Source organism: Xiphophorus hellerii, chromosome 10 (genome assembly GCF_003331165.1).
Source record: "Xiphophorus hellerii strain 12219 chromosome 10, Xiphophorus_hellerii-4.1, whole genome shotgun sequence".
Classification (NCBI taxonomy): Eukaryota; Metazoa; Chordata; class Actinopteri; order Cyprinodontiformes; family Poeciliidae; genus Xiphophorus; species Xiphophorus hellerii.
In genome coordinates, this window is record NC_045681.1 from 20,019,186 (window position 1) to 20,037,633 (window position 18,448).

An 18,448-nucleotide genomic window follows, 5' to 3' on the forward strand; every position below is an offset into this window, starting at 1 on the left:
TCTATAGCTTCTGTCACTCATCCAGCTGGCGTTTGGAAAGCTTGACAGCGGCCGTCATCGCATATGTCAGGTTGTGTGACTCATCGGCTTCACACATGGGATTCCATCACGCACTGCGGATGTAGGGTTCAGAAGTTCAGTGGAAAGTAGAGAGAAGGCAGGATAACGCGAAGGGTCACCGTGACGTTTTTAGAGCCGCTGCTTTGTTCTTTTGTAAGGACAAGTGAAGTTCAAACACAACCTAAACTTTCAGAACCAGACCTTTATAAACTTGGTGAGTTTTCCTTTGTCCGTCAAAGACGAAAACATGCATCAGCGTTGTCGTCGGTGCCTAATAATGTTAGTCAAAAACCCTTAAATAATTGAAAATGTACCAAGCCGCCTCCTGGTGCTCGAATTCTGCCCCCACTAAGAACCCAGTCTTACATTCTCTTCCTCAAATTCCAGGTTTCACTTACAGAACCTCCTTTTCATCCCACTGCTCCTATGTAGAACGTCGGCCTCTGCGCATTTTCAACAAACCTTTCAAACTTAAAATCTGCTCCAATTCGATGCATCTTCTCCTTTGTAGACGTCACCGGATGTTTACAGGTCCTGTTCACTATTGATGAAATTAAAAGCAATAACATGGCTGATAAAAGCTAAAGACTTTATGTCGCACCTTATATTTTCCATTTGAATAAGATTTTAATTCGTGTTGATGTTGAGGCGCCTCGCAGGATGAAAATGACTTGGACTGTTTGTTCATGCATTTTACTACCAGCATCTACTACCTACACAGTTCTCATAATATGATATAATAAGTCTTACACCGGGAAGAAATACTTGATCCCCTGGACTGGGGAGGATTTTATTTGTATAATGAACACCTTAGTGTTCCCAATGGCTATTTCATTTTCATTGTGCATCACATTTAAGAACTAATCATTCATCAACACTATCCGGCTGCTGTACGGTGACGGGAAAATCACGACAGAATGATCATTCTGAGCAATTATCCATCTCAACAGGGAATTATGCATCCCTGCCTCTTCGCTCGTGACCCTAACATGAAGTTAATGGCTGAGCCAGGCGTGTCATTTATCTGAAGCAGTGCAACAGGCCTGTCATTCTCTGTATTAACATATTCATGAATTGATATAATTTGGAAAGTTAGAGACTGAAATTCTGACCGACGCTCAACTCAGTCAGACTGGATGGAGAACATCTGTGAATGTTGCTGCACAATAAATCAGTAACGATATATACTGCGACAGATACGTGATCAATATCCATATTTAATACATCTGGTAGAATATTCAAGAATTTCACAGAACTCCAATCCAGAACCGCACAGCATTCTGGGAGATGCAGGCAGAGGAAAACCCCCTCAGTCTCTCACGGAGAGCTAGTTGGCGGCATGACTCGCTCATTGGTTACCTAGCAACAGCCTGTTGAGCATGTTTGAAGTTTCGTCACCGTACTGCAAAACTGCTTAAAAAAAAAAAAAAAAAAAAAATCATATATTTCAAACAAAAACTAATCAATAGTTATTGGTAGACATGAAATACTTATATAGTTATACATTTTTCAGTGGTATCGTTCAGCTGTATCGGTGAACAGCATTTCTTTAAATCACGGATACCCAGTTAGAATTCGGTCTGGACTTTGACTGGGCCGTCTTAACACAGGCTTTGCTCCACACCTTTCTACAGCTCAGTCTGGCTTATGGTGCGTTCACACTAAACGCGTTTTGGGCGTCAGGTGCATCTGGTTTATATTCACAATCTATGTGGAGGCGCATCGAAAGCCCGTCACGGTGCGTTTCACGCGTCTGGTGCGGCACGATTTGAACCGTTTGACGCGTCAAGAGTGTCCAACGACACGGCAACGACAAACAACAGCTAGAACTATTTTGACGCGCCTCCACATAGACTTTGAATGCAAACCAGACATGCGAAATGTCAAGCGTCTTTATTTTCTTTTAAATCAAATGAAAGAAATCATTTGCTTTATGTTGGTCTGTCACATAAAATCACAATAGAAAACTTGGGTCTTAATGTGAGAAAATGTGGCAAAGGTCCAACGGGTATCAATCACAGACACCAAGAACAGAAAAAACCCCAAAACATTTATTGAGTCTTTCTTGGCACGTACAGCCACCTGCAATTATCTGGCCGTCACATTATATTGAGTGCAGCATAATTGAAATTCCTCCTGTGCCTCAATTTCCTGTTTATAAGCTAGTTTTCTGCTTTAAGGAGATGGGCAGTTTGCTCTAGTGCACTTGTATTGATTGAGACATTCGTCTTGACTAATGTCCTTGTCGGCGAAGACTGCGGATAATTTGCGGAACGAGCGAGACGAAGAGACAAAGATTAGACACTCGCAAGTGCAAAGTGTCAGAATGTGCGTCAAACTCTGCTCGACACGTATTTTTATGTCCAAGAAGTTGTCTAAGCTAAGCTTTAGTAGGTAAACTTTGTTTAGTGTAAAATTCTAAATATTCTGTAATATTTTGGCCAGTAGCTTCATTACTTTAAGGACTTTACAAGTAGTCATCGTCCAGTCTGCCACAACTGATCTGAGTCACATTTTGTGAAATGTCTCTGAGATTTTCTGTCCACAAACAAACGGGTTTTTCTTTTAGCAACCGAAGCAACAGTAACAATAGTAACAGGAAAACTAAAGATAGAATCAACTATATGGAAGGAAGTAAATCATGTAATATGCACTAAATATTGACTGTCAATGTTGTCACTATGGGTATTCTATGGAAAGCAGTAGAAATACATTATTGTTCATCTTTGATTTATGTATATGTGCAGCAGGGAATAACGTCATACTAGAAGGATTAAAATGTGGCGCAAATAATCAATTCTTCAAAGTTAAATCAATCAAATTTAATCAAAGGCTCGTATAACTTTCTGTTATGCGCTAAAAATGAAGCATAGACGTCGCGTGTGTAAAGCCTGGCGCAATGAGCAGGTAATTGTTTAATCACGTGATAAATAAAAGTGAAATTGGCAATTTTGCTGACAGAGAGACTTCATAATCCATTTTATTTGTGGTTTTGGTTGGGTGTCGTTTTAATTTCCTGTTTTTATTTATTGTTTTTGGTTGTCATTATTTTGGATAGGTCCAGTGTTGAGGATTCGTTACAAAATTTAGCTTTAGAAATCTTAGAGAGAATGAACTTATGTTGCTATGCCATTATCAATACACTACTTGAAATTGGTCTCAAAAAGAACAATATTATTGTTTATCGCAATAATTATCGCAAAATTAATGATTGTGACAGACCTAGGGGTGTTAATCACTTATTCTTTCATCGACAAGCTTTTGCTTTTTGTACAGAATTGTAGCCGCAGCTCCGTTTGTAGCTTCTAAACAAAATTGAAAGTCATGTTTTTTGGGGGAAAGTTCTGCTTCTCGTTTACTTCAAATGCAGCAGGAAAGTTGGAATCTAATTCAAACGGACTCCCGGCGAACGAAGGCAGATCATTAAGACGTTTTATTTAGAGTAAGACACCGCCCACCCTCTGCTCTCCTGCCTCATTCCCAGCTAATCTCAGAGCAATATAACATTTTCATTTACGGCGCGGTCTTGCCGAGCCACCGGGCAGAGCCATTTCAGACATTCACACTCCAATTAAAATGTGTCCTTTCTATGTCCGCCGTGATTTAACGCCGCTCCCCGGCTTGACTCGCCAAAGTGACACAGATGCATGCGTGATGGATGGACCCCGACTTCTTTCCCGCTGTTATTATCATATTCATGAGTAACAGGCTGTAATTAGTTATTTTCCAAGCTGACCCACTACCTCTACCGACTCCACATGTATGGGCATGTGGGAGTGAAGACAAATGGAGAGGAAACCGGGAACGCAAGTTCACTTAATGAGGGAAGTACAGGACTTATAGACAGAGTTTAGACGAATAGTTTTGGATTGATTTAGCATTTAACGCAACATTTCCTCCCCGCACTGTGACGATGTGAGAGACGTATTCAGTGTATTGTACTGCTGCCTTTGACAGCTCAGTCTGCAGCTGATTAGACATTTATCAGTGGGGTCTTTGGGTCATTGCAAGTGGAAAAGGGTCAAATGTATTTCCCAGTAATTGGTTCCGCTTCATATCTGTTGACGAACCTGTGGATGGACAAAGAAGTGTGATAAGGGAGAAAAGGTTGTAGACACTGTTATGTCGGATGGCTGCATTTTGCTAGTGTGTTTTGGGGAAAATAGATGGATTAGAAGATTAGAATAAAAAAAAAACCCACCAAAATCTTTTCACAGTTTTTCTGCGTGGTCGCCTTCAACAAATTGTGTTTTCTACCCTTTGCAGCGAAGCAGCGTTAATGTCGCTGAGGATGGACTAGCATGTCTACTGGGCTGGTCACAACAGAGTAGAAATGGTCTGCCTTCACTTTCCTTTCACTTTAATTTGAGGAATCGGAACCAAGCTGAGGTTGTAGTAATACCTGATACATTTAACGGACCAGAATTTGTTTCCTCCATCGGTTCAGATCTTTTGTACAGCTGAATACGCTCAAGTGAACCCTGGTGCAGACCAAACAACTGGACTTCTTGAGGTTGTCTCGGCCCGCTTTGAAACAAACTCTGGTACGGTTCGCTTCGGGTGTAAATGCAGACCGACCTCGATCCAAACCAACCGCAAGAAATGTACATGTTTTAGGACTTCATGAGCCACCTTTGCTGGTCATTATGTTAAAAATGAGTCCATTAGTGTAGCTACCGTTGCTACTGCATGTGCTGGAATCGTACCTGATCCGCCGGTTTTGGTTTTTGCGATGCTGCCGCCGGCATGTTGTGGGTCAAGGGAGACGGAACATCCCGTCGCATTCAGCTTGCAGCGTCCGTTTCCCTGACCCCTTTCCAAAACTAGAAATATCGCATTACAAAGCCTGTGTTGACTGAGCTGCTTTTGACATTCAAAATGCTATTGCAGTTGTAATCACACAACAGAAACAGCAACAGCGGGATCCGACAAAGACAAAGAACTACCCGGGGAAATAAATTATGGGAAAAGTGATTACTGGAATGATGAACAGGTGTGTCTGATTAATTGAATAACGAACAGCTGTGAGGGAGCATGGGCTGATTCACTGAGAGAAAAATGTGGAAAAACCAGAAAGCACAAGGGAAATGCAGGAAAGACTATACACCAAGCACAAAAGAATTAGGAAGGTGAAACAATGACAGAAGCAAAACGTGACCAAGAATACAAAATGAATCCAAACGACCTCAAACTCTAAACCAGCACGTCAAATGAAAGCCGATCAAAACTTTCCAGTAAAACGGGTTGAGTGATCAGCTGACTAGACCTACCTTCAATGTATTTTTTAAAAATAAACTGATACAAACACTAATGCTCTCCTCTTCCCCTAAACCTAAACCCTGATCATCCTAAGTAGCAGGTAAGTTCATCCCGTTTTGGTGTCGTGGGTTAGTACCAATCTCATCATACCACACGTCCAAGAATATCTTTTATGTTCAGCTCATCCATATCTGAGACAGTGCAGTCTAAAGGTGTGGGTGAAAATGTGTCAAAATAAAAATTTAAAATCTTTTCCTGAGGCCAAATGGACACGGTGTTTGGAGACTAATGATTTTGAGTCCTTGCAGCCGAATATGTACAGCCATTTCCCTCCAGTTTTTTTGTAAATTTCCTGTTCCAGAGTGCCTCAGCTGAGTGGGCGATAAAGCAGCTAATTGGCACTCAGCGTGTGTGTGTGTGTGTGGGGGTGCGCGTGGGTGTGTGGGTGTGTGTGGTGTTTAAAATCCTGGAATCAGTTCTGAAAGCAGGAAATAACAGACAGTATTAACAAACAGAGCCGTGTCTATAACGAGATCACATCAAATGATTAAGGATTCCAAACTCAGTCACTTAGACTTTATGACACATCACGTAAAAAAAAAAAAAAATCAGCTTTATTTAGTTTGACTAGTATAACTTTGCTTCACAGTTCTAGCTGAAGTTAGAAATTCTGACTAAAGCTGGTATTTTTAACTTTTGGTTCAGCTTTAAAGCTCAGTGGTAAGACTGCTACAAGTAACCATGTGACAGGTGCCAAAATGTGGTAAGTTTGATTAAAAGTGTGGAAATGAATTAAAAACCTCCACCTACATTTTTCTCCCCTTATGGATAATCAAAGCTGTTATATATTACGGTGTATTAGGGCCATTAGAGGAGTAAATTTCCATTAAAAAACTCATAAATTATGAGCTTAATCTCAGAAATTTTCACCAAAAAAAACTTTGAAATTTGCCCAGCTTGTTAAAAATGACTTTCTGAAATGTTCTGAGTCTCAAAAGTTGATCTTGGAAATTCCCACATTTTTTTCAGAACATTTCTGAGATTGATCTAAACTTTTTTGAGTTTTTTAGATTCTCAAAAAAAAAAAAAAAAAAGTAGACTTTTGGAGCTCAGAAGTTTCCAAGTTGTTTTTCTGGAAGACTTTTGGGATTCATTTCAAAATTTTACTTTTTTTTTTTGCAAAAATGTACTTTTTTTTCTATCTGAGATGGCAGATGACACGTGTAACACGGCGGCAGAATATACAGTCGGTTCAACACTCATTGAACGCCCTTACAATTCTTACAAAATACGCGTGTCTGAATTATTTATGTTGTTTTTACTCAACCTGGTAAATTGATCAGGGTGTGGAAGAAATTTTAATCTGTAATTCATAGCTTCCTTGTTTCATTGGGAAACAATAATACAAGAAGGCCTCTCAGTAAAATAAAAATATAACCAATAATATCATAAATTGCAGCAATCCAGTACAGAAAATGAAGAATTAAAATGTGGCTTTTTATTGCATAATAGATCACTGCGTGTGACTAATTTATGACTTTCATTTATTTAATTAAAAAACTTTTTTTTTTTAAATCTGTACTTTTCCACAGTATTTTTATTTAATTTAAAGAGTCGACTTGCTTTGGATTTAATGTAATACACAGCAGCACAAATAATTATGAAAAGAACAGAAGGGTTTGTAAAGTTTTGATAAGCTCAAATTTTAAATTTTTGGATCCATCCCCAATTACTTTGATGCCCCGGAAGATATTTATTGTATCAGTCAGTTTAATTTTGTATTGAAGTACACAACCTTAAGCCTGTACATCAGAAAATACTTTCTTTTTTGTGAATTGCTGAGCTGGACGTACAGCTGGTAGACTCTGTTAATGGAATTATAAATAACTTACCGTTAGCAAACACTTTGGGTTTCACAGGTCTGGTTAAAACCTCTGCAGATCCTTAAATCCCAGAATAGTCCCACTTGGCGATGGAGGACAATTTAACCAGCAATTATACAGAGCTTATGAATATTACATGTCTTGCTTGATCAAAGCAGAGCTTAGTGCGACCTTCTCTCCGCCAAGCAAATGTGGTCAGCTAATACCGCAGCAAGTCAGGGGAATGAGTCAGTAATAGGTGATGTAGTCCAAGTATTAACTGTGGCTGACAGGGCAGAGTAAGGATAGCTGAATAATAATTTTTGTGTTTCTATTACATATATACTACCTTCTTTTTTAAAATAAAATCTTATTGTCATTTCTCCTAAATGGCGTTTGTTCAGCAGGCTGTCTAGAGTATTTCTGTCATGAAACTCCAGGCACCGATGTGAAATTATCGCATATCGTATTTCAAATGTCTTCCTGCCTGCGTAACCATGGTTACACAAGGCAGCTCTAACTTTGAATAGGTGATTGGGTGTCCAGATCAAGCGTCTAAAATGGTTCTGAGCTGAGAGTAATAAAGGAGCGGGACTTTATCGAGCATTGGCGCTTATCGTTAATGGGTTTGATTTAATAGTCCAGAATGATGTGTGAATAAGTCCAGGACAGAGAAATGAAAAAAATGTTTTTTTTTAGAATTACATCTTCTCGTCTTCCAGCTGAGATTATATATTTATAGTTAAAACTATGTATAAAGTATAAAAGGACAAACGACTTTTCATTTGCTCGCTAAAGCTGCATTATTTAACTTTTACATAAAAAAAAAGCTTTTTACATATTTGTTCAAATGATCGTTGTCATGACAGTGTAACATACTGTAACATAAGTTACATACTGCAGCGTTTAAATGTGGCTGAACTGTTTTGAACCAGTTAGGGTGACATTATTCAGCTTCAAATTCTGTTATCAAGAAAACAAATAAGACAAAACAGGGCTGCAACTAGGTCAAAAAAAAAAAAATGGCCCTCTGGAAAAAATGAAGAGCCCGCTACACTGACCCCCATTGAAAACCTCCTGGTTTTTCCACCAAATATTTATTTCTGAACTCTTCCTGAGTTAAAACATTAGTATTGTTGTTTCTATATGAATATGAACCTGTTTTCTTTGCATTATTTGAGGTCTGAAAGCATTGCATCTTTTTGGTTATTTTGACCATTTCTCATTTCCTGCAAATAAATACTAAATCTTTGCTTGGAATTTCAGAGACGTGTTGTCAGTAGTTCATAACATAAAAGAACAATGTTCTTTTTAGTTAAACATATACCTATAAAAAGTGAAATCAGAGAAACTGATCATTCTAAGTGGTCTCTTCATTTTTTTCCCCAGTCATTATTTCTCATATCGCCCCACACTTCAGTGAATTTATTCCCTTATTTAAGCAGAAAAAATAAATAAATCTGGCGCCCGCTGCGACGCACAGCGAGAGCCGTTATTGTTTTTCCTGCGTCTGAAGGCTTTTTACTTCAAACAAGATAATGTGTATAATCTTCCGAAGCACAGCAAATAAATCACTTTGGTTGTGCTTGCAGTGTGCAGCATAATTTCAACCTGTATTTTGCCAGTTTTTGCATTGAGGATTTAATTGGAGAAAAAAAAAAAAAAAGAGCTTTACTTTAGATTTGTAGCACTGCAGAAAACACTCTTCCCCCACCCAATCTACGTACTTATAGTCAGTATCTGACGGCGCTGACTTCTCCTTCTCCGTGTTGTCTTTGCAGTCAGCTCTCTGTTCTCTGGGATGGCTCCCTGCTGTAATGCCAGAGTGCTATAAGAGATACTGTACGCATGCAATAAGCTACGATGTGCTTCACCCACATAAATACAAACGTGAATAGAATTTCTACCGGGTCAATGAGTAGACAGCAGAAGTTGTGAACAGTTATGTTGCTCTGTTTTAGAACTGTAGCCTCCCTGTAGCTTTAGCAATGGCAGCTGGAGGACGTCCGTGTCAGCCATGCCTCCAAATACTGAAACATCTTACTTGATGGTGCTATAAAATGCCTGGAAAATACATAATATTGCCAAGGGGTGGTCATTTATGGTAATGTTCATCATTTATTGTGAAAAATTTCTTATCGCGATAAGAATTTTGGATTAAATATCAAATTATTGTAAATTTTATTGTTTTACCATTTTCTTCCCTATTTGTTCTATTAGAGCATGAATAAATATCAGTACATTTTGAAAACATGATTAAATGCAATTTCTGTGTGCAGTTTGCTTCTTTAAAGTAAGTGGTGTCCTAAAGTGAGAATGTTTTTTTTTTGAGAACTATATTTTTGCCATGCAGTTACAAATATATTTTTTAAAAAAATCTTTTTTTTAAAATATAATTTTTATTGTTGTAATTGTAACACAAAATATTACAATAAAATTCCAAGTACATATTGTGTACTCCTAATACTGCTTCATTAACAATCAAGACAACATTTTGCTGTCCAGAAGACGAAGGGAAAAATATCGCCAACTACAACATATTAGTAAAATATTTCAGTATCTCCTTTAACTATGAATCAGGTTATTGGGGAAACAAAATGCTTTTTCATCACTTAGCAGTGAAAACCCTGCAAGAGCTGACTGCCCCCAACAACACAGCAGTCTGATTCATCAGTTAGCAAAGAGCCTTAAGACAGATTCAAACTTCCATCTCTAGTGAGTTGAGTACAGCTGAAGTCACTGGAGTTTGGCTGTGAAGACGAAACCCAAATCATTAGCGTTGCACACACACGTTGCCATCTGTTGCAGCTCCACAGGCAGCCGTGACGGATTTCACCAGAGAAGATTCTAACTTCAACCACTGGCACGCAAAAATCATTTGCATCGGCCTTTTTCTTAACGCCCTCCAAACCTTTGAACATGAGAGGCTGCATTTTGAACGCTGCCTGCCACAATGAACGCACGTGTCTTTTGCAAGCAAGCGATGCATTCATGTGGTGCTGCTGCTGACTGAAGCATCCAGGCAGGATGAGGCAGGATTTGTCATGTCTGGCAAAAAAAAAACAACAACAAACCTTTCTGTTGTGTAGAACAAATAAAGTTCATCAGCAAAGTTTGCCTTTGGCCAGTGCAGTGCTTCTCAATTCCAGGCCTCAGTCCCCCCTGCTCTGCATGTTTTAGATGCATGAAGGGCCGGGGGAGCTGAGGACCGGAACTGAGAAGCACTGGGCTAGTGGGAGAAACATTACCTACACAGCATCTGGAAGATTTAAGCAATGGATGGATAAATTAATTGAGGAAAACAGTTGTTTGTTCCTTCAATGTTTACTCTGTTTTAATTAAAAAAAAAAAAAGTTTTTAGAGAGCATGCTAATCGAAAAACAATTTACAGATTTCCAAGCTGTTAGTTTCCCAAACAGTAAACTAGTGTGTTAGTTTCCCACCAAAAACAGTAAGCTAGTGTGTTAGCTACACACTAAATAGTGTGTTATTTATTATTTTTTCCCCCTTTTAATCCCAGTAAACTTCACCATTATAATTTGACAAAAAGGGGGGTAGTTCATGTGAAGGTTTATTGCAAAATTATAAACACTGAAATTGGAATATTCCTTCTGACTGTTGTCATTTTCTTACTGTAAGACATACTTCTATTTCCAAGAAATGCTGGCTACAAAACACAATTATCAGATGAACAGAACACACACCAGTATTACATCGCTACCGTCTTAGATTTCCTACACCTGTCTGCTGAGAAAGGCATCCTGCAATGGAAAGAACTTGTTTTCCCCGTGCCAGTGACTGATCAGATGTTATCTTTCCAAAGCATTGACACGAAAGGCGCTAACAGCAGCTGATTAAATCCTCGCTCAGAGTCACGTAGGACAGCCAGACTTTGTTTACATTCAAAGCGTTTTTATGGTAAATAACCGCAGCAGGTGACATCAATGGGCCATTCAGCCAGTTAGCTTTTGCTGACATGTCAGCACCTCGTATGTCTGTCATCCGCTCTTTCACCAATTATATTGAAACCCTTCAGAGCTCTACAGCTCTAGTTGTGGAAACGTGTGTTAGCTACACGCCAGCTAACATGCCAGCTAACACACCAGTTAGTGTGTTTAGTTGCCCGCAAAAAACAGTAAGGTAGCGTGTTAGCTACACGCTAGCTAACACACCACCTTAGTGTGTTAGCTTATTTTCTGTCTTTGTTGAGAATTTTTGTTTACTCTTTAGCTGCTACTTTGCAGCGCAAAGGTGTCCATACCCCTCATCTTCTTTTATTTTATTTCATTGTATGGCATCCCAACCACAAAACTTAAGTAAAAACATAAATGTGAAATGAAAGGAAGATAAAATATGCCGAAATACATGTATAGTGCATCCGATTGCCTTCAGTGGTGGTGTAGTTGGAAAACAGTGTCCATGAGTTTTACTTTCAGATGTGACTGACAAAAAATATTGCACTTTCATGCAATATTCAAATTTTTTGAGCTGCACTGGTTCTCTAAAATGGTCTGATTAACAAGCTGGTTTGAATGTAGAAAATAGACAAAATAGACCTCTTTACCACCAAACATCAAGAACTGCCAGCCTGTGGCCTTCGCTCATCAGCTCTTGTTCTTGAATGTTCTGGCTCAGTGTATTGATGTCCTGGTGATTTAAAGCAGCAGAGTTTTTCCTCTTCCCAAACAGCAGATTTAGTAGACGGGGCTGAAGGCTGACAGACAGCCTGATGATTAGTGTAATAAGTGTCATATCCACAGGCAGGCTGATCAAAGGAAGCTCAGTGTAGCTTTTATACCGCTCAGACCGCCACAATTTATATCCAATGAGGTACAAATATGTTATTAGTCAAAGCAGAACTTTGTTGGAGCCGAGCTGTGAGCCCATTCGATTAAGACTTCATAGTCTTATGGACAACGTTGAGTGAAATTGTTCTACAGTGCCTTTCAAGGGTTTTCATACCACCAAAAATTTGTCAAATTGTATTCTCAAACTTCATTGAGTCTTTTTGGTATTTGTGTAACAGAGTTCACAAATACCAAGTACAAATACCAAAGTACCAAATACCAAAGTATAGAACAGGTCCAAACTGAAGCCAGCTTTTAAAGCTACATGAGCAATTCAGAATGATGCTGCACCAGAGAGATGTGTAAATGCATCTGGGTCTAGCTGTCAGCTCTGACAGGGAAAAGCACCAAGGTGCCCACTGAGTCCACACATGCATTAAGCATCGGTGAATGGAAAGGTTGGCATGAAAGGAGCTTAATGCTCACACGCCTGACTGAATAGCTCACATCGACCCCAGCACTTTGGTTTTTATCTCAGTCAAACATCATGTCACTGATCAGCCCCTAAACCCCAAATCCATCATTCTGCTCACCTGTCTACACTGCTTTCATCAGCTACTCTATCAGCGGAGTCACTTTGATCGATATCCTGCTTGGGCCGTCGGCAAGGATTTTCCACTGAAGTCACTGAAATTCAAGGGTCTTTGTGTTGACAAGAGATGTGTTTCACCCAGTGATGGTTTCAAAAGGACTGGTGTTTAGCCAGTGTAGAGAAAAGTATTTACTCCCTTACAATGTCTTTGTTTCTTAACCGCATAACTTGAGTAAAATATAAAAGAGAGTTTCCAAATGACCCTGTTCCTAAGCAAAAAAGTAATAGCCCCCTAAACCTTGTAACTAGCTGTGCTACCATTGGCAGATACAACCTTCGACTGACCAAGAAAGACCTGTAGCAAGAACTGGTGACAACAACCACTGCGATTTTATGCTAAACTCTGACTGACTCCATGTCTGAACTCCAAGTTGTCCACTGCTACCAACTCTTATGGTCCATAAAGGTCAGCTCCTGTTTGCTCACAGCTGTGTAAATAAGCAAAATGGTGTTGTGGACTCTGTTCTTTGAAGAGATGAATAGTTTTCTGGAGAGTTTTAGCCCTGCCATGTCATAGCAGACATTTCTGTGGTCTGTTTGTGCTTCTCTGTATCTCTTACCCCCATAGTGCCAAGCTTTTTTTGTACACAATTCACCTAGCATCAGGTTAGCAACAGAAGCCAGCGAATGGCAAAGACAAAGATCATCCAGAAAACTGTCGATAAATGTGCTCCTACCCATAATAGGCGCAAATAAAAGCTAGCCAGCTAGCAGGGGTATATTAGCAATAAAGACCTCTGTGCGCAACTCAAACTTTTGCCTGACAGCAAAGTCCCGCAACAAGCAAAACCAAAAATAAATAGTCCTGCCACAACAAAGCTTAAGGCCTGTGATTAAAGTATTTAAGACCAACTTTTTTTATTTTAATTTTAAGGCCTTCATTTTAGATACATTAATTTAAGACTTTTTAAGGAGGGAGGGATTCAGATAAGTATAAAGAATTTACGACGGAGAATTTCATGTTGCCTGCGAGGAATTCGACACTTGGACCTTCAGACAGGACACTCAGCCCAAACATATCTCAAAGTCCACCAAGAAACTGGCTTCAGAAGAAGCCCTGGAAGACATCAGACCGGCCATCACAGTCGCCTTGCTTGAACTCGACAGAAATGAACTGATTGGGTTTGAAACGGCCAGGATTCAGAACATAAACCCAGTAATGTTCATGAAGTAACGGCCTCTGCTGATGAGGAGTAAGCTAGGTAAGATTCCTCAGGAACCCTGCCAGATGCTGGTGTCTGGGTATTATAACAACAAATCATAACAACAAAGTCTGTATATTTGTAGCTCATAAGATATTTCTTGAGACGATCTGTAAAGATTTCTGAGAACAAAAACTCAAAACTTCTGGCCAAACCTGCTACACAAGCCGTCCTTGAAATATCAACTAAAACACAATTTGTCTTCAGTCTATCCTAGAAAGTTAAAGAACATTAATATTCCTCCTGACGTTTTTACCTTTTATGCTATAAAATAATATTTTATCCCGACGGGAGAAAACAATTTTCTGACAGGTTGGGTTTTTGACCTGAAGCTAAGTCCAGTTTTGATTGATGACCTGCGTTGTTGTGGTTGGGTTTTTTTTCCCCACTGTATATTTTAAACCCTCGCCATGATGGATACTGCTCAGCCTCGTTTTAGAGGGCGTTCGGTCAGAGCGTCCTCAGGGGAACGGCGCCGGTGTTTATGTCCAGCTATTTTAAGTGAAGTTATTGAATGCAGGTAAAGAGGAGGACGGAGGCGTAAAGGTGAACCAGATTTATGGAGGCTCGACTTCTTCGGGCTTTTAAGCCGCTGATCGTTTTCACGGGTCAGATGTTCAGCGGCTTCTCCGTATACACACACACACACACACACACGCACACCAACACGCACACACACACACGCACACAAACACGCACACACACACCCACCCACGCACACCCACACACACACGCACACACACACACACACACACAGCTCATTTAAATTTCTCCCTGTTTGTCACATTAAAGGCACACATTTTTACATGCTTTATTAGAATTTTATGAGATAAGGGTCACTTAAAATCAAAAAACAATTCACGGTTTTTAAAGATTTTACATTTGTATTCTCTTTTGATAACCCAGAATATAAAACCAGAAGTTTTTAAAGCATAATATAATATCCTCCTCATATCATGCAGCTCTGTTCAGTCCGTCTTCTGAAAATAAAAATGTGCGGATCAACTGCAGACCAAGCAGGTCATCGTCTCCACTGTGACGACAGATGGTAGTTATGTATCTATTTTTTTTTCCTATGAAAATATTTTTCAGCAAAAGCACAAGAAGTAAAAATGCTGCTTCTGAAGACGTTGCAAGACATCTAATTAAAAAATACTGTCTTGTTATTACAGAAACAAGACAGTAAAAAAACACGTTGCTTTTTAAGAGTAAGGAAAATGAAGAAATATTTTACTGGGAAGAAATAGCATATTTCTTATCAAATCAAAGCCTGTTTCACAAAGCACTGTTTAGTGAAACGTCAGATGAAGTAAAAGTAATTTATTATGATGAGCCACAGATATTAAGGCAACCGTATGTTTAAGGTTCCTATTTTGAAACAACAGAGGAAGTAAATCTTTAGTTGCCCCGCTAACAATGTCGGCTAACAGAAACTTTCCGTTAGGCTGCCCGACAACGCTTTTAAATCTCACATGTGCCAATATTTTAGCAACTCAGTAGGAAAAAACCACAATAACAAAGTGACAGACAAGATAGAAGTGATTTTTAGCGCAGTGTGAATGCAGCAACTGGCTAACTGTTAGCCACAGATGAAGCTAAATTTAGCGTCTGCATCAGCGCTAAGCTAGCACAGCTAAATGTGAGATGCAAAAATATGAGTTAAAAAACAAGAACAGAGAGGTGAGGTGTATTAGAGCACAATATTTAATTGAGTCTATTTTTGACAGCAGAAAAGTCAGGATTTTCAGATTTCCCAGACAAATTGTAAATTGCCTCGTCTTGTGAATTTTGTTATACTTTATCTTATTTTATTTTATCTAAAGGATAAAAAGAGTGAGGATATTTGTCTTTGGGGTTAAAATACATGGAGCTTTTTTGTCACATTGTTGAGCGGAAATCCAGTGAGAGGAAAAACATATTCATAATGTTGTTCATCTTAATTCATCTTTGCCTGTTTTATGCAGGTCAGGACCTGTAGCTCAGCGTTTGCTGCTTTTCAGCAGGTGAATTTTATTCTGCTCACTACCCCCAGTGGAGTCTCTGACATTTGCTGTTTGCCATTCGTATTCCCTCGCACGCTGTGAAACATCTGGTTAGGTTTCAAATTCATCGTGGTCATTAAAAGGTAATGTTACAGATGTGAAGCGAATCCATCAGTAATGGTTTTGCATTTAGAAAAGTCATCACAGTTTACTTGTTGTCTTTTTCCTCTCAGGAGAACTGCATCTCTTGACAGTGTTTCTAATTTTACTGGAACCTGCTGAGCTCCGGCCATTCAGGACTTGTTGGGTCATTGGGTGTTAGAGGAAAACATAAAAGATATTTTACTGGCCTGGCCAGAGGCCAGTTGGCACCTGTGTCGACTGAAAATCTGATAAAATGGGATCAAGAGTCAGATTCCTGGGCATGGATTCCTAAACAGGTGTGTTCTGCCGCCAGTTTTCTCCGCTATACAAATGTGTTTTGAAAAATTGATGGTTCCACTTGTGACACCATCTGGGAAATGATTTTGAAAGGACAAAATCCCATTACTGGACATTTACTGGTCAAATTTGACCCAAGGCTTTCAGTCACATTGAGCAGTGAGTAAAATAAAATAAACCCAACAGAAGTTATACCCGCTAACCAATAGCAGTTTCTGATATGGGTAAAATCACAAACAATGTCAACTTCCTGTCTAGGGCAGCATGAACTCCAACATTCATGTTAAAAATTACAACAAATAAAGTCCTTATTGGGCCTCATGGAATACATTTCTTTAAAAAAATAAAATAACTTGCAATATGCTGGGCTGTTAGCAAACAGGCTAACAAAAACCTGTTTGCTAGTTGCTAGCTATGTGAGTCCCTTAATCCCGTCACATTAGTTGGTCCTACATTTTTGAAACTGTGAAAAATCAGCCACTCTGCCTTCAATTCTTTTTATTTGTTCATTTAAAGCAGGAACAATGTGTAAAAAAACTTTAATAAAAGCTGCTTCACACCAGATTTAGCTTAAGCTAATTTCCATTTGTAGTCCCTGAGCAAGTGAGATATTGAAACAGTTAAAAAACATACATTGGAAGTCCAAATATGTCCTATATAAAAAATTGCTTCAATGTTTAAGCTACTTAAGCTCTAGTATATTAAAGCAAAAATAAAAAAGTTATTTTTAATTTGATATCTCTAAATAAAATGTAGTGCAACCAGCTGCTTTCAGAATTCTTACTTCTCACATTAACATACATTAAAGTAACCGAGAGAAAAAAACAACATTATTGTGGCTTAATTTTAGAATCATTTCCCATCTGTGTACAAAATCAGCCATTTAATTGCTGAAGAAAGTTGGAAGTAGACGCAGGAATGAACTACCTGGCATTTAGTGGGCCTACGTGGAAACTGGAGGAAATGAGGCAAAATATTTGCATCATCACTGCAGATATTTTAATATTAATTTCCAATGTGATTACTTTAATGCCCCCGTTAGATTAGATAAACTCAGCTCTGAGACGTGAAGTCTATATTTTCTCCATTTTCCCAGAGTGATTGAGGGTTGTGTGCCTCCATGATTTGGTCGTGATGAGGCGATCAGGATGAGGAGTTCACACGGATCAATGAGGAGTCGAGAAAAGCTCAGAACCTGAACCACGCCGCCGTGCATTTGCTTTGACAGGAGCGTTCACCGCCGTCGTCTGAATATGTACGGCTGATAAAACAGCAAGCTGTCGCAACAGTGGAGACCTTTCAGCGAGTAATTGCAGAAACTGTTGACATTTACTTTGCTGACGGCACTAAAACTTCAAACTTCCTGGAGTCATCTGGCCAATTACTGCAGCAGCCACTAGCTTGTACGGAAATGCCACAGTTCAGCTTATGGAGAAAGGTATTTTTCATTTAGGCGGTGTAAATACAAACAGATGTTTTTAAGCTTAGAAAGTAATTGAGCCAAGTGTTTGCAATACCTGGAAAAGTTGTTTATATCACCGTAAAGGAAATTTGTCTCACTGTTCTTAGCAGAGTTGTGCTAACTCGCACTGGATTTTATTTTGGTTTATTTTGAACACAGGTTTTGTACAAAATGCTTAAGTCTGATTATAAAAACAAACTGTAAATTAAAAGCAATAAAAAAATCTACATTTATTTTAAAGTCTCGGGAATAATATACACATTTAAGCATCTTAAATGCAGGGATTCTTCACACATTTTGGTAAGAAGTTGTTTTGGACTTGAAACTCCACAACAAATCCTCTTTTTCATGGTTGAGTTTGGAACAGTGTTAATATTTTTGCCTTAAAATAGGCTTTTTCCTTAAACAAATGAAATAATCATTTTTGAAAATTTGGCTTTCTATTTATTTAGGCTATTTTGATTCAAATTTAAAATTAGTTTGACGAGCTGAAATACTGCAGCCACAGAAAAGCAAAAAGTAGAAGAAATCTGTACGAGGCATTGCTGGACTGGAAATTGGACATCCACGGCCGTTGCCCTCTGGGCTTATAGTGGTATCTATTTTCATCTTTTCTACTTCTGGTTTTCACAATTGAAAATTGTCCAGTCACAGCCCAGCGATTAGGAAGTGGTGAACTTCAGTCTACCTACAAGGCAAATGCTTTTTCTCATCACTGCAGACACAATTCCAACCGGGATA

The 18,448-nt window shown here is 39.0% G+C and overlaps 1 long non-coding RNA gene across 1 annotated transcript in view; it reads left to right on the forward strand.

Moving 5' to 3' along the window:
• LOC116727489 (uncharacterized) overlaps nt 1-16,490 on the forward strand; it is a 30,632-nt gene extending 14,142 nt beyond the window's left edge. The window contains exons 5-6 of the long non-coding RNA XR_004340806.1: nt 15,787-15,947; nt 16,038-16,490. This is a non-coding gene — a long non-coding RNA (uncharacterized LOC116727489). The remainder of the gene's footprint in view (nt 1-15,786; nt 15,948-16,037) is intronic.
• The last annotated feature ends 1,958 nt before the right edge of the window (nt 16,491-18,448 follow it).